Source organism: Talpa occidentalis, unplaced genomic scaffold (assembly GCF_014898055.3).
Source record: "Talpa occidentalis isolate TD23 unplaced genomic scaffold, MPIMG_talOcc4v2.1 talOcc4.18, whole genome shotgun sequence".
Lineage (NCBI taxonomy): Eukaryota > Metazoa > Chordata > Mammalia > Eulipotyphla > Talpidae > Talpa > Talpa occidentalis.
Window position 1 is genome coordinate 5,165,412 of NW_023601851.1, and position 13,295 is coordinate 5,178,706.

The window sequence follows — 13,295 nt, forward strand, 5'->3', positions numbered from 1 at the left end:
TAATTCCAAAGTGCACCTGCACCCCTATGTTTATAGCAGCACTATTTACAATAGCTAAGCTATGGAAACAACCCAAATGCCCCAAAAATGGATGACTGGATCAAGGAGATGTGGTACATATACACCATGGAATATTACTCAGCAATCAAAAAAGATAAACTCATGCCATTTGCAGCAACATGGATGGAGCTGGAAGGAATCATGCTCAGCAAAATAAGCCAGAAAGAAAAAGAAAAAAAAAATACCGATGGCCTCACTGATAGCAGGAATTTAGAAAACCTAAATAAGGGACCAGGAAAAAGACTGATTAATACAAAGTAAAAATCAAAATCAACAAGCAACCATAAACCAGAGACACACTATGGGAAGGGGGTGGCAGGGAGAGGAAGGATTAGGGTCATAATAAGGGGGTGCAAATGTATGGGGAATATAACCAAAATGATAAAGCATACATTGTGCAAATATGAAAATGATGTAAGAATTATATAAAATAAAATATTAATTTAAAAAATGAAAATAAAAAAAAGAAAAACAAAAAAAATAAAATTGTAAGTAGAGGATTTTGTTCTCGCCAATACCCAGGTGAAGCCAATACTGTCCTGTTGGGACAGCTGTTCTGATAAGAAGAGAGTCTTGTCTGCAGTCAGTCTGGTCTCCTGTCCTGGACACACAACACAGGATAATGAGCACTGAGTGCTACCTGGCATGCACTTGCTGAGGAACTGTGGACACATGATCCAGACTTGGTAAGTCAGCACCTTTGGGAATCTGCCCTGGAGGAAGCGCAGCAGACAACCTACACACAGGCTTGAGCACTGTTGACAGGCCCAGCACCACTGAAGCCTTGTCGTGGAATCAGCATGAACTTGAGATTTCGGCTTCTGCTTGTCCACATCCTCTGTGTGTGGTTCAGGGTTCATCCCCTCAGTGCACTTGACTCCTTTTTTTCTTGATGACAACCAAACTGCTTTAACTTCAGAATGACCAGTGAGGAAGAACACTTGAAGGGGTCTGAAAATGGGGAATGTTGCCAGAATCTGGGGCCCAAAGTTAGGTGTATTGCTGAGGTGAAAGGGTGACTCTTTGTCTAGAATTTGAGGTGAATGTTCACTTGGTGTGGGGGTTTCCTATGGTCAACTAACCTCTGTGATAAGAAGGTCAGTGTCAGGACAAGCTGAAAGGGATTCCAGCCATGCGGGTCAGTGCAAGGGCTTTAGGGAAGGCAGCCCCACTGTGCCAAGCGATGGTGTAAAGCAACCAACCCATTCCGGGCAGGTTTATGAATGGTTCTAGCAGCCACATGCTCTTCGCCGTTGTTTGTAGTTGCCACACTCCTTTGTACACTCCACTCCTCCACCCTTAACACCGCACTACCACCACACCGCACTCTGCTGCACCACCCTTATAAATCAGTCTCTTAGCTCAGGTGTACCCACTTCAGGTGCCCGCCATCAGGCATGCATTCAGGATCACAGGGTTCCCTCATCTATCCTGATTGCGGGAGGGCAGAAAAGCCTGCTAACTTTTAACTTACCCTACAGATGGGAAGGGCTTCAGACAGCTTCCCAGAGACCAGGGAGTGCCCTCAGTGGAGTGGTACGGACAGAGTACAGATAATCTTCCAGGAAATCTTAGAAGACTATGATTTGCAGGCCTGTGACCTCTAAGTCCCCCTCCAGTTTTATAGCTCATCATTTACAACCCTATTACCAAGCTAACCAGCCACAGAGTGAGGTTGTTACTTTATATAATAATTTGCCATAAATACTTCAATGCTAACCTCGGTGCATTAAAGATCTCTAAAGATTTCTTCAATCTAAATACAAATTCCATTGGGAATTACTAGGTTGTGAGGAACCTTGTTAACTCCCTAACAACAGTTAAAGGGAAAACAGATGTCACCCTGAAAGCTTAGTTCCTTTTTACATCTCTTTGAAAGAGTCAGTCAGTGTCACTGTTCAAGTCAGAGCCCTTTGCTTCCTGCATCAGATCCTGCAGGGGACATCGGGTGTGGGATCCAGCACTTAGGCCTCAGAGCATTTGAGGAGCCAGAGCAGGTGGGGACAAGGTTGGTGTGAGGACCCTGAGCGTAGGTGCCCACAGGTCCTGCGGATGGGTGGGTGGAGGCTCCCTGCTGAATGGTCTCTCTAAGGAACTCGAGAGAGTCATAGTCCTCGCAGCTGGCAGAGCCTCGTCCCACCATATTGCCAGCTGGGCTGATGAGAAGAGGCTTGTCTGTGGTCAGTTTGGTCTCCTGTCCTGGCCATATCTTCTAGGTTTGGAAGATGTGGGGAAATGTCTGTCCCTCTGGCAGATGAAGACAGCAGACCCGAGAGGAGCAGGGGCTGGGGTTCAGTGACACAACAGATCCGGTCAGGGTGTTTGCATGTCCCTCTCATGAGGACTAAGGAGGTGCTCTACAAAGGTGACCACCGAGCGATTCCACCAAGTTCAATATTCATGTCTCGCCTCATACACCTCATCTTGACTTGGAAACAAACCAACTTATGCACTGTGAAAAAAAAATAGTGTCATCTTCTGTCTGTGAAGTATTTTATACAGTATAGAAAGAAAATAAATCTGTCTCATTTGTTTCCTGACCTTATACATAGTCCTTGAGGTGCACATTCTGGATCACTGAATTGGTAGAAAATTAGTGGTTGGAAAGTGAAAAAATAAGCTTTGCAGTCAGGTGTATTTGGGAAACTTATTTAGGATTCTTTGCTACAGAGTTACTTGGATAATAGTCTTTCAAAACAGGATGGGGACATTCGGTATTAACTGGTTACACATCTCAAAGAATTAGTGTTCTTTGGAAAATTCTAACTTTGAAATTTAAATCAAAGTAAAGAAAGAAAATAAACTATTACTGAAATTCATAGATTATGGCAATAAGTAAACAGAAAACATTTACATAATAAATTAGATAATTTTCTTCAGCACTTAATCCAGAGCAAAATAAATGCAGATAATAAGATTACAGATTAACTGTCTCACTGGAACTTATTGAGTCCTAAATTTTGTGTATTGATGGAACTTTGATCTATATAGAATCATGAAAGAATGAACTTAGACTAGCTTTGAATGACAAAGAAAGCAAGATTAATTCACATGATAAGCTGGAAGTATAAGGCAACTTCCTTGACTAGCTATAAAATTTCTACAAAAATCTAAATCTAAAATCATACTTAATAACAAGAAACTGGATGCCACTTAAAATTAGGAACAGGACCTCCCTTATGGTGCAGGGGTTAAAGAGAAAGGTGCAAGCTATTGTCAGCAACTGCTGCACGAGTTCAATTCCTGGCCAGGTAGCTACAAGCATGGCGCAGAAAACCTCTCCTGACTCCCCACTGCTCCCCTCAGCAGTGTGTTTCAGTCAGTCATCCTGTTCTGCTCCCCTCTCTGTCTCTGGTGAATCTTCTCACCCCCACACCCTTGGTCTACACCCCAGTGCTTGTGTGCATAAATGAATCTTAAAAAAATAAATAAATAAAACTGGGAACTAATTAAAGCTGTCTCTTATCATCAATTCTATTCAGTATTGTACTGGAAAGTTCTAGATAACGAAATAAACAAGAAGAAAGCAAAATATAATGTAGACTGATAAAAAAAATAAAACTATACTTATGCCCAGATGCCATTATTTTCAATGTAGAAAATATCAAATAATCCACAAAAATCTCCTGGAATTAATAAATGATTAATCAGTAGTATAAATACAAAATATTCTTGTTAAAATAGAATCATTAGGATAGGGCCTCCCCGGTGGCGCAGCGGTTGAGCGCAGGGTTGCGAAGCTACCCACGGTCTCTGTGGCGCCGGTTCAATCCCCAGCTGCTCCCAGGCCACCGGAGGAGGGTCCCACATGGCACGCAGACCTCTCCTGCCGCCCGCTGCTCCCCTCAGCAGTGTACTTCGGTCCTTCTGCCTGCTCTGCTCCCCGCTCTGGCTCTGGTGAATTCTCTCACCCTCCCGTGCTTCTGACTGTACCCAGTGCATGTATAAACAAAAACAAACAAACAAATAAATAAATTAAAAAAAACATGTCTCTATTAAAAAAAAATAATAAATAAATAAATAAAAAAGAATCATTAGGAAAACATGCAACCCAGGGCTTCTCTGGTGGCCTAGGTTAAGCCTCAGTGCTCTCAACACTGCAGCCTGAGTTGGATCCCTGGCCAGGGAGCTAGCCATGTGTAGCACAGACCTCTTCTGTCTCGCCAGCTGTTCCCCTCAGCAGTTTATTTCAGTCAATCCATCTGTTCTGCTCCCCACTCTGTCTCTGGTGAATCTTCTAATCCCCCCACCTCTGGCCTGTACCTCAGATGTTTCATGGATAAATAAATAAATAAATACTTTTTTTTTAAATTAATAAATTTTATTTTTATATTCCCCATACAATTGCAATCCCCCCATTCTGACCCCAATCCCTCCCCTCCCGCCCCCCACCCCCCAAAAGTGTCTCTGGTTCATAGTTTTTGTTGATTTTGATTTTCACTTTCTTATAGTTATTCATTTTCCTGGTCCCTTATTTAAGTTTTCTAGATCCCTGCTATGAGTGAGACCATCCGGTATTTTTCTTTTTCTTTTTTTTACAATTCTCTTTTAATTTTAAATTCTCTGATGACATATTATATTTAAAATCTTTCTATGCACCTGTTTATCATGTGGATACTATGGTGAAGTGTCTGTTCAGATCATTTATTTTTAAAAAGTATTTATTTATATTTTAAAAATAAATAAATATTTATTTTTTAAAAATAAATTATTTATTTATTTATTTTTTAAAAATAAATAAATTATTTATTTATTTTTTAAAAATAAATGATCTGAACAGACACTTCACCATAGTATCCACATGATAAACAGGTGCATAGAAAGATTTTAAATATAATATGTCATCAGAGAATTTAAAATTAAAAGAGAATTGTAATATCACCACATACCTATTAAAATGACAAAATTCCCAAGCACAACCACCCCAAGTTCTCGTGAGGATGTGTAGCAACAGAAATTCCTCATTATTGATGGGATTGCAAAATGGCACCGCTGCTTGGGAAGATGGTTTGAAATTGTATCTATACAAACTGTTTTGTTCTTATAAAACTAAACGTACTCTTACTATATGATCCATAAATTGTCCTCACTGGTATTTATTCAAGTAAATTTTTAAAAGTACTCCTACAGAAAAACCTGCATAGAAATGTTTGTACAGGCTCTATTCATAATTACTAAAACTTGGAAGCAACCAAGATAGTCTTTAACAGATGAACTGATAAGCTGTAGTATATTCAGACAATGAGCTATATAGCTCAGTGGTCAAAAAAAAATAAGTTATCACATACATATATACATATACTTGTGCCTTGAAAACATATATATGTGTGTGTAAGTTATTCCTTTATCAAATGATATAAAATAAACAACAGAAAGAGTAAAACCTAATGTAAAATATGGACCTTAAAGATAATGTATCAATAATGGTTCATCAATTGTAACAGCTGAACCACAGCAATGCAAGATATTAATAAGAAGGAACACTGTTTTTGGAAGGTTGAGGGGATGTATGGGAACTATGAGATTTCCACTCAATTTTTCTCCAAATATTAACTAATAAAATAAAGTCTATTAATTAAAAAACTACAATAATTGAAATTTACTGAGACGTGGCGTGGCAGTGAGTGAACAAAACATATTTTTACCACATTTAGTAAGTTTTCTTCAGTAGCTTAATTAAAGACAAAAAAAATAGAAAAGAGAAAATAATAAGTAATTCACCAGTATTTATCAAGCCCTATATTTTCTGTAATAGAATTTGTGTGACATTTAGATAAATACTCAATCAGAATAGAATGGAAATTCACTGAATGGTTGTGCCTATTAATAAAGTAAACAAATTTAATTTACATGGTTAAATACACTGAAAAAATAGGAAGCTTTTAGTGCAGTTCTTAGCACATAGTATATGCTCAACAAAGCTAACATGTGCTGGGTAGTTTGTGGTCTGTGTGACAGAAGTGAAACACTTAATGCACATGATAAGAATTTAGAGAACAGGGCCTCCCTGGTGGTGCAAGGGGTTTAGCACCACACTATGAAGCTGTCCACAGCGTGTGCAGCATGAGTTCGATCCCCAGCCAGCCAGGGAGCAACTCACATGGAGCAGCAGACATCTCCTGTCTCGCCCGCTGCTCCCCTCAGCAGTGTATTTCAGTTGATCTGCCTCTTCTTTCCCCCCTGCCCCCGTGTCTCTGGCCTGTACCCCAGCTCTTGTATACATAAATAAATAAATCTTTAAAAGAAAAGAATTCTGAGAACAGAGAACTTACTGCAAACTGGAATACTTGTGATGGAACTGAAATTTGCGCTAATGTTAACACAAACAAAAATAGTATCTGATAGGCAAATAAAATAAATACAAGCAAACCCACAAGGAACAATAGAAAGGTGTTGCACAAGTGAAAAATGCCATGAACAGATATGCTGAAGTCTAAGCCCCTTGGTCACTGATTGCAAATATGTCATGGTGTTTCATTGCCAAGAAAGGCAGTCGTTCCAGGCAGCCATCACAAGAGGATTCTGTGTCATGAAGCAAGCAAGCCCACCCAGGGGAGCTGAAAATAGAGTGGCCTGAAGAAAGGCAGTGGTGGTGGGTTCACCCAAGATAGCAAACATGGAGGTGCACAATGGTGACACAGTGTGACTTTGGTCTAGGCAAAAAAAAAAAAAAAAAAAAACACACTTCTGTCTCTCCATTCCCTGACACTTCAGCAACAGAAATAATAACAATCAAAGGGTGCTTCTTAGTAAATTTCATGATGTAGCCTGAAGGATGTTTCCTAAGTGAAGAACAAAATGAGCAACAGCACATAAACATTCAGATATTACAGCAATTTCGTTCATTTGAAGTTTAAAATCACTACATAGTACTGCTGGTTTATCATAACCTAATGGTGGTAGTCATTACTTTTCTTAAGAGTTTTTAAAGATATAATCCAAATACCATAAAAGTCACCCATTAGAGCATACAAATAAATGATAACTTCACAGTTGTGCAAACATCACCAAAATAAAATTTGGAACATTTTCATTACCCCCAAATTAACCCTAGACCATTAGCAGATACTTCCCTTTTGCACCAACCCTTGGGCTTGGCAAAATCCAATCTACTCTCTCTCTCTGTAGATACCCCTCATCGGGTTTTTGGAATTAATGGAATCTTATAGGAAGTTATGTTCTGTGTCTTGATTCTTTGACTTAGCATAACACTTTCAAAATCCATCCAGGTCTCAGAAGTTCATTCCTTTTTTTTTTTTTTTAAGATTTATTTATTTATTTATACAAGCACTGGATACAGTCAGAAGCGCGGGCAGGTGAGAGAATTCACCAGAGCCAGAGCGGGGAGCAGAGCAGGCAGAAGGACCAAAGGACACTGCTGAGGGGAGCAGCGGGCGGCAGAAGAGGTCTGTACTCCATGCGGGACCCTCACCAGGTGGCTGGGGAGCAGCCGGGGATCAAACCAGCACTGCAGAGGCCATGGGAAGCTTCGCATCCCAGCGCTCAACAGCTGTGCCCCCGGGGAGGCCCCTTTTTATGCTTTTTCTTGATGCAGCAGATGGTAGACCCTTTCTAGAGCGGATATTCTGGGGGCTTTGCGGTCCCCCCCAACAATAGGATTTTTTAAATTCCCAATTTCTATGTCACGCCCCCCCAGAAGACGAAGGAGGTGAGTGACAGACACAGAACCACCCCCGCACGCATTCGTCTCTCCACATTCTGACAACAGCCGCCCGCACGACCCCTGGGGACACCCCGTGTCCAGCGGCGCCGAAGGAGCAGCGCCCCGGGAGAGTCGAGGGAGGACTGAGAAGCCGGAGGAGGCACCTCTGGCTCAGACCCCGGCGCGCGGGGAGGACACGCGGGTCACGGGGGGGAGGAGAGGGGGACGTTCAGCTGGGGACCCAGGACGGTCCATCCCCCCGCGGAGCGCCCCACGACAGCGCGAGCCCCCACAGGCGATGGTGCCAGGGCAGCCTCTTCCCAGGCGGGTGCAGGTCCCACCGCGCACCGCCACCCCTGGCTTGTCATCACCCCGTTTCCTCTGCCGGCCTCGCGGGCCGCTGTGGAGAGAATCCCCCACGAGCGCCTTGAGGAAGTTCGCACCCGATGGAGGAATCCACTGCCGAGGGCCGCCTCCTGGCACCTCCTGGTCTGAGCCGCCTCCGCACCCTGACTCCACCCTGCCCCGGAACCTCCCCCTGCGAGTTCAGGACTCAGGCCCCAGGAGGCGGTGGCTCCGGCTTCCCCGACAGCGTCCCTGGAGGGCCTGGAGCCACCGGAGCCTGTACAGGGCTCACTGCAGAGAGAAAACATTCCCGGGCTACTCAGCAGTGACCACGGCGAGCACGGGGGGCCTTTTCACAGACTTAACGTGTCCTTCACACTGATTCCTCAGCTCACCCCGAAAGGCCGCCGAGCAGGGTGTGCAGAGTCACGGGGAGACGGCGCCCCGAGCGGCGTCCACGTCCTCCACCCCAGCTCTCTGCAGGAGGATGGCCCCAATCACTCTCTCCTCAGGACAGAGAGTCCACAGTTCACCTCACCTTGGCCGACATGTTGGTCACTGCAGCCCAGTCCAGGAAAGTCTCAGGACAGGAGCTGGAAACAATGCTGCCTCTCCCCGCCCGAGACTGCTTGATGCTCATCCCTGCTTGTGAGAAGGTGAGCAGCTCCTCCTGGCCTGCTCTCGGGATGTATTTCCTTTCTCTCGGGATGTTCCACATATTCTTTCACACATCCAAGTTTTTACAGATTTGTTTCATGAATCTACACATATTTATTATTAGTATTCTTCAAAATGATATCACAAGTCAGATTAATTTATAACTAAGAATTTGATAAGGTAACTAGCTCAATTATTTGGCTTTCCAAAATACTCGTTTAACGAATACTTAAGATTTATTTATTTATGCACACAAGAGCTGGGGTACAGGCCGTAGATGCCGGGGTTGAGAGGATTCACCAGAGACAGAGCAGGGAACAGAGCAGGCCGACTGACAAAATACACTGCTGAGGGGCGCAGCAGGCCAGTCAGGAGAGGTCTGAGGCACATGGCAGTCAGCTCCCTGGCTGGCTGGGGATCCAACTTGTGCACAGTGGCTGGCAGTAGTTTGAGAGCACTGTGTTTAACCCCTGGGCCACCAGGGAGGCCCCTTACCTTTAGTTTGAGGTCAGAAGTGTGACTCCTTCATTTCCCCCCGCTTTTAATCAGGAAAGCTTTGGTTATTTGGGGTCTTTTGTGTTTCCATATGAACCTCAGTAATCTTTGTTCTATTCCTCTGAAGAATGTCATTGGGATATTTATTGGGGTTGCAGTGAATCTAGAAGGGGCTTTGGGTTGGATGGCCCTTTGGACAATGTTGATTCTTCCACCCCATGAGCTGGGTCTTTCATTATTTTTTTCCACAATGTTTGATAGTTTTCCTTGTAAAAGTCTTTCACCTCCTCTGTTAAATTTATTCCCAGTTATTTTTTCTGCGTGTGCAATTGTAGGTGGGATGGCTTTGTTAATTTCCTCTTCTAGTTCATTATTTGTACTTAGGAAGGCGTATGTTTTTCAATGCAGAGTTTGGTGGCATTACATACACTCACTCTGTCGTGTAACTCTTATTTCTGAAACCAGGGTGTCCCAAAGGCTTACATACATCCCCAAAATAGACCTGTGTTCTTTCTGCTCATTGCTTAACCCTTTGCACTCCGCTGTCCCATCTCAGGGGACATCGGAATTCTAGCATATCACTCGGATGTCCCCTCTCAGGGGACATTGCAATTTATTAGTGATTATGGGGAATTGAGTTATTTCAATGAAACTTCTTGAGATATGCATGTTTCCCTGAAGTTTTATCTTGAAATGGCACAAGAAATTAAATCAAAATATCGTAAAATTACTAAGATATATACAAGAAATGTCAGCGCGTTTTGTGTCGGACAAGAATGTGAGATGCGTGCTCACAACGGTCCGAGCACATCGTGATGCCACTTGAAAAGAGTGATAAGGGGAGTTTGTAGAAGAAAGGTCGGTTTTCAAACAGTGCACACTGTGTAGTGAGATATATAATTACAAATAAACAAGTCTACATCTAGAGGAAAAGATTTTCAAAGCTGAGCTCATTTTGGTTTGAAGCTTCGAGCAGTGCACATAGATCTAAAGAGGAGAAAATCGGAAAAGTGATTCTTTTCTTAGTGAATAAATTGTTTGGTGAAAGCTATTTTGGTAAATATCATCTTGTCAGTTAGTAATAACAATTAGAAACTTTCAACCCATGTATTTATTTATATTTTTTATTAGAACAATGGCAAAGCGTCCAACCACGAATGAGTCTCATGACACAAGTAGTAGTAAAGATGAGCTCCACTAATCAGCCTGCAATGCATATTGGGGAGTGTTACAAAACTTATCATACTGTACAAAATTATAAACAATAAAATAGTGTTTTTTTTGCAAATATACATTACTCGATGTCACCCAATTCATATAAGTCCAGTATCATTATAATACGTTACTTGGTTCCAAAATTATACTAAATAATATGAGGTGTCCAGAATGTTTTGGAGTGCAAAGGGTTAAAAGTCAAACTATTCTTTGTCCTCTAGCCTGGCTACATTACCAAGACAAACATGGTCTTCCCGAGCAGTTCTGCTTCTCCAGAGAAAGAGAACCTCGCAGCCCAAGACCGGCCATCAACCTCGGTATCTTATGGGTACACTCCCTTTCATCCAGGGGATGAACTTAGGGGTGGGGGCGACCAAGGGAGATGGCACAGACCTGCAAGTAGCACACACCTCTTGTCCCCATATCCGAAGGATAAGCGCCCCACACAAGAATGGACCCATAGCCTCCTTGCTCCGTAAGTCTCAGACCGTGAAGCTGTCCACAGCCACTGCAGCAAGAACTCCATCCCCAGCCAGGGAGCTGACCCACAGGGCGCAGCACCTCTCCTGTCTCCCCGCGGCTCCCCTCAGCAGTGGATTTCAATGGATCTGCCTGTTCTGCTCCCCACTCGTCTCTAGGGATTGCTCCCCTGCCCTGGTCCACAACCTGTCCCTGGAGATCAAGGCTCCTGTAGTGTCCTCACCGCTGGAGCGTGGACAGTGTCTCTGGGCTGTGCTGATGCTGCGCATCCTGACCCCGGGATGCGACTGAGCTGGGCAAGGTCCCCATGGAGCACGGTGGAGGGCTCTCCTGGGCCACCGCTGACAGCATCACCACCCACCTGGGCCGCCCACCCATCCACAGAGGCCTCACCCGCCACACCCCTGGACGCCCCAACACACCTGCAGGGGGACGTGACACGAGTCCCCTGAACCCCTCACCTTCAGAGCAGAGAGTGACCCTTGCTGCAACAGCCCACATGGGTCACGTCACAGCAACAGACACTTCCAGGGAACGTGGTACTAGCAGAGGAGCGTTGTCTTAGCAAACCCTGCAGGCCTCTTTGGACCAGGTCTGAGGTGAAGGCTGAGGGGCCCAATGCCATCTTTAATGGGCGCTCAAGGACACCTAGGAGCCTGCAGCATCGTGGAAAGCGGCCTGCGGCCTAGGCGTGAAAACCTCAGAAACCTCCCATGGCGCGTTGAGGAATATGGCCCATGGCCCCAACACTCCAGGTGGAGTTTGAAGGGACCAATGTACCTCCCCCTGAATCAGGGAGGATGCTCTCAGGGGACAGACACCCCATCAGTCACCGACCTGGAAACACAGGACGGGGGCTCTGGCCGTAGAGATGTTCCTGACTGAGGAAGCTGCGTAGAGGGCACAGACAGGGAGTAGCGGGCACCCAAGTCCCAAATCCATGATCAGAGAAACAATCCCCGATGGACGGGCCCCGAGCCCAGCCCTGCGGAGAGGACGCCGCGGAGCCAACACAGGACACGACTGCAAATCCACAGACGAAGGCTAGGTGTGGACATGCAGGCGAGTAACGGGGGCAAACTCAGCGGGCCTCGGAGCCTCGGGAGAGGACTCAGGCCAAGCCCCTCAGCAAGAGACACACTGCAGAGACCCCCACAACCAGCACCCCTCCCTGACCGCCACAGCCGTGGGAGCCCCTGCTTCTCGGCCCCAGCGGCCACCCCTCGGGACCGTTCTGCTCAGGGAGCTTTCTTGTCCTTACTCCTGTGAGTAAATGTCTGGCTCTTCTGGAACTCTGGGCTCCACTTGGAAGTACTTTCGCACCAAAGACAAGAAATGAGGAAGAGCACACCCTAGGCCTCAGACTCCAGGCCTGCTGCACAAACTCTCCGCTAGGCATCACCATGGAGCCAAAGAAACACACCAGAAGGTGCCCGGGGCCGCTGAGGGGGGAGTGGGAGCGAGAGTTACATCAAGGACTTCCTCAGCCACCACATTCCACACCGACCACTCACCCAAAGCTATGAACTGACTCAGACAAAGACCACATTCAGGACAAGACCAGCAACGGCGGAAGGGATTATGTTCTGAACAAGAGTGAAGGAAAAAGACCTGGATTACATCATCACCTCCAGGAGGAATACAGGGGAACGAAGAAAGGGTCAGGGGAAAAAGTCAAAACTAGCAGGCAGATGACAGAGCTGAGACGCCAGCAGGGAATGGGGCAGAAGAGGGGCCAGGAGGGGAGGAGGAGCACCAGGGCCTGGGGTGACGGGTCACAGGGGCGGTGCGGACAGGACATTTGCAAGAATTATACAGAAAGGGAGCAATCCAATATTGCACAAAGATGAACAATAATTTAATAAAAAAAATTAACAGGCAAGAATCCTTTCCTTTAAAAAAATTCAGGGGCCTCAGTTGGCGCAGGGGTAAAGTCTCACCACTATGAAGCTGTTCTCAGTACTGCAGACATGAGTTCGATCCCTGGCCGGGGAGGTGACCCAAGGGCACAGTAGACCTTTCCTGTGTCCCCACTGCCCCCCTCAGCAGTGGATTTCAGTAGATCCGCCTGTAGTGCACCCCACTCTCTCTGTGGAGAATCCTCTCACCCCCTCATACCTCCGGCTTGCACCCCAGATCTTGTGTGCAGAATTAATCTTCCAAAAAAATTCCCTTATTTTGTAGAACTGGGGTGTAGACCAGAGGTTCGGGGGTGTTAGGATTCACCAGATACTGAGTGTGGTGACAAACAGGCAGAACCACTGAAATATCTGGCTAACGGGAGCAGCGGGTGACACAGGAGAGGCCTGCTGTGGCCATATGTGGGGCGGCTCCCTAGCTGGGGCTGAAACCCTGGCCAAAGCAGGCAATAGTGCTGAGA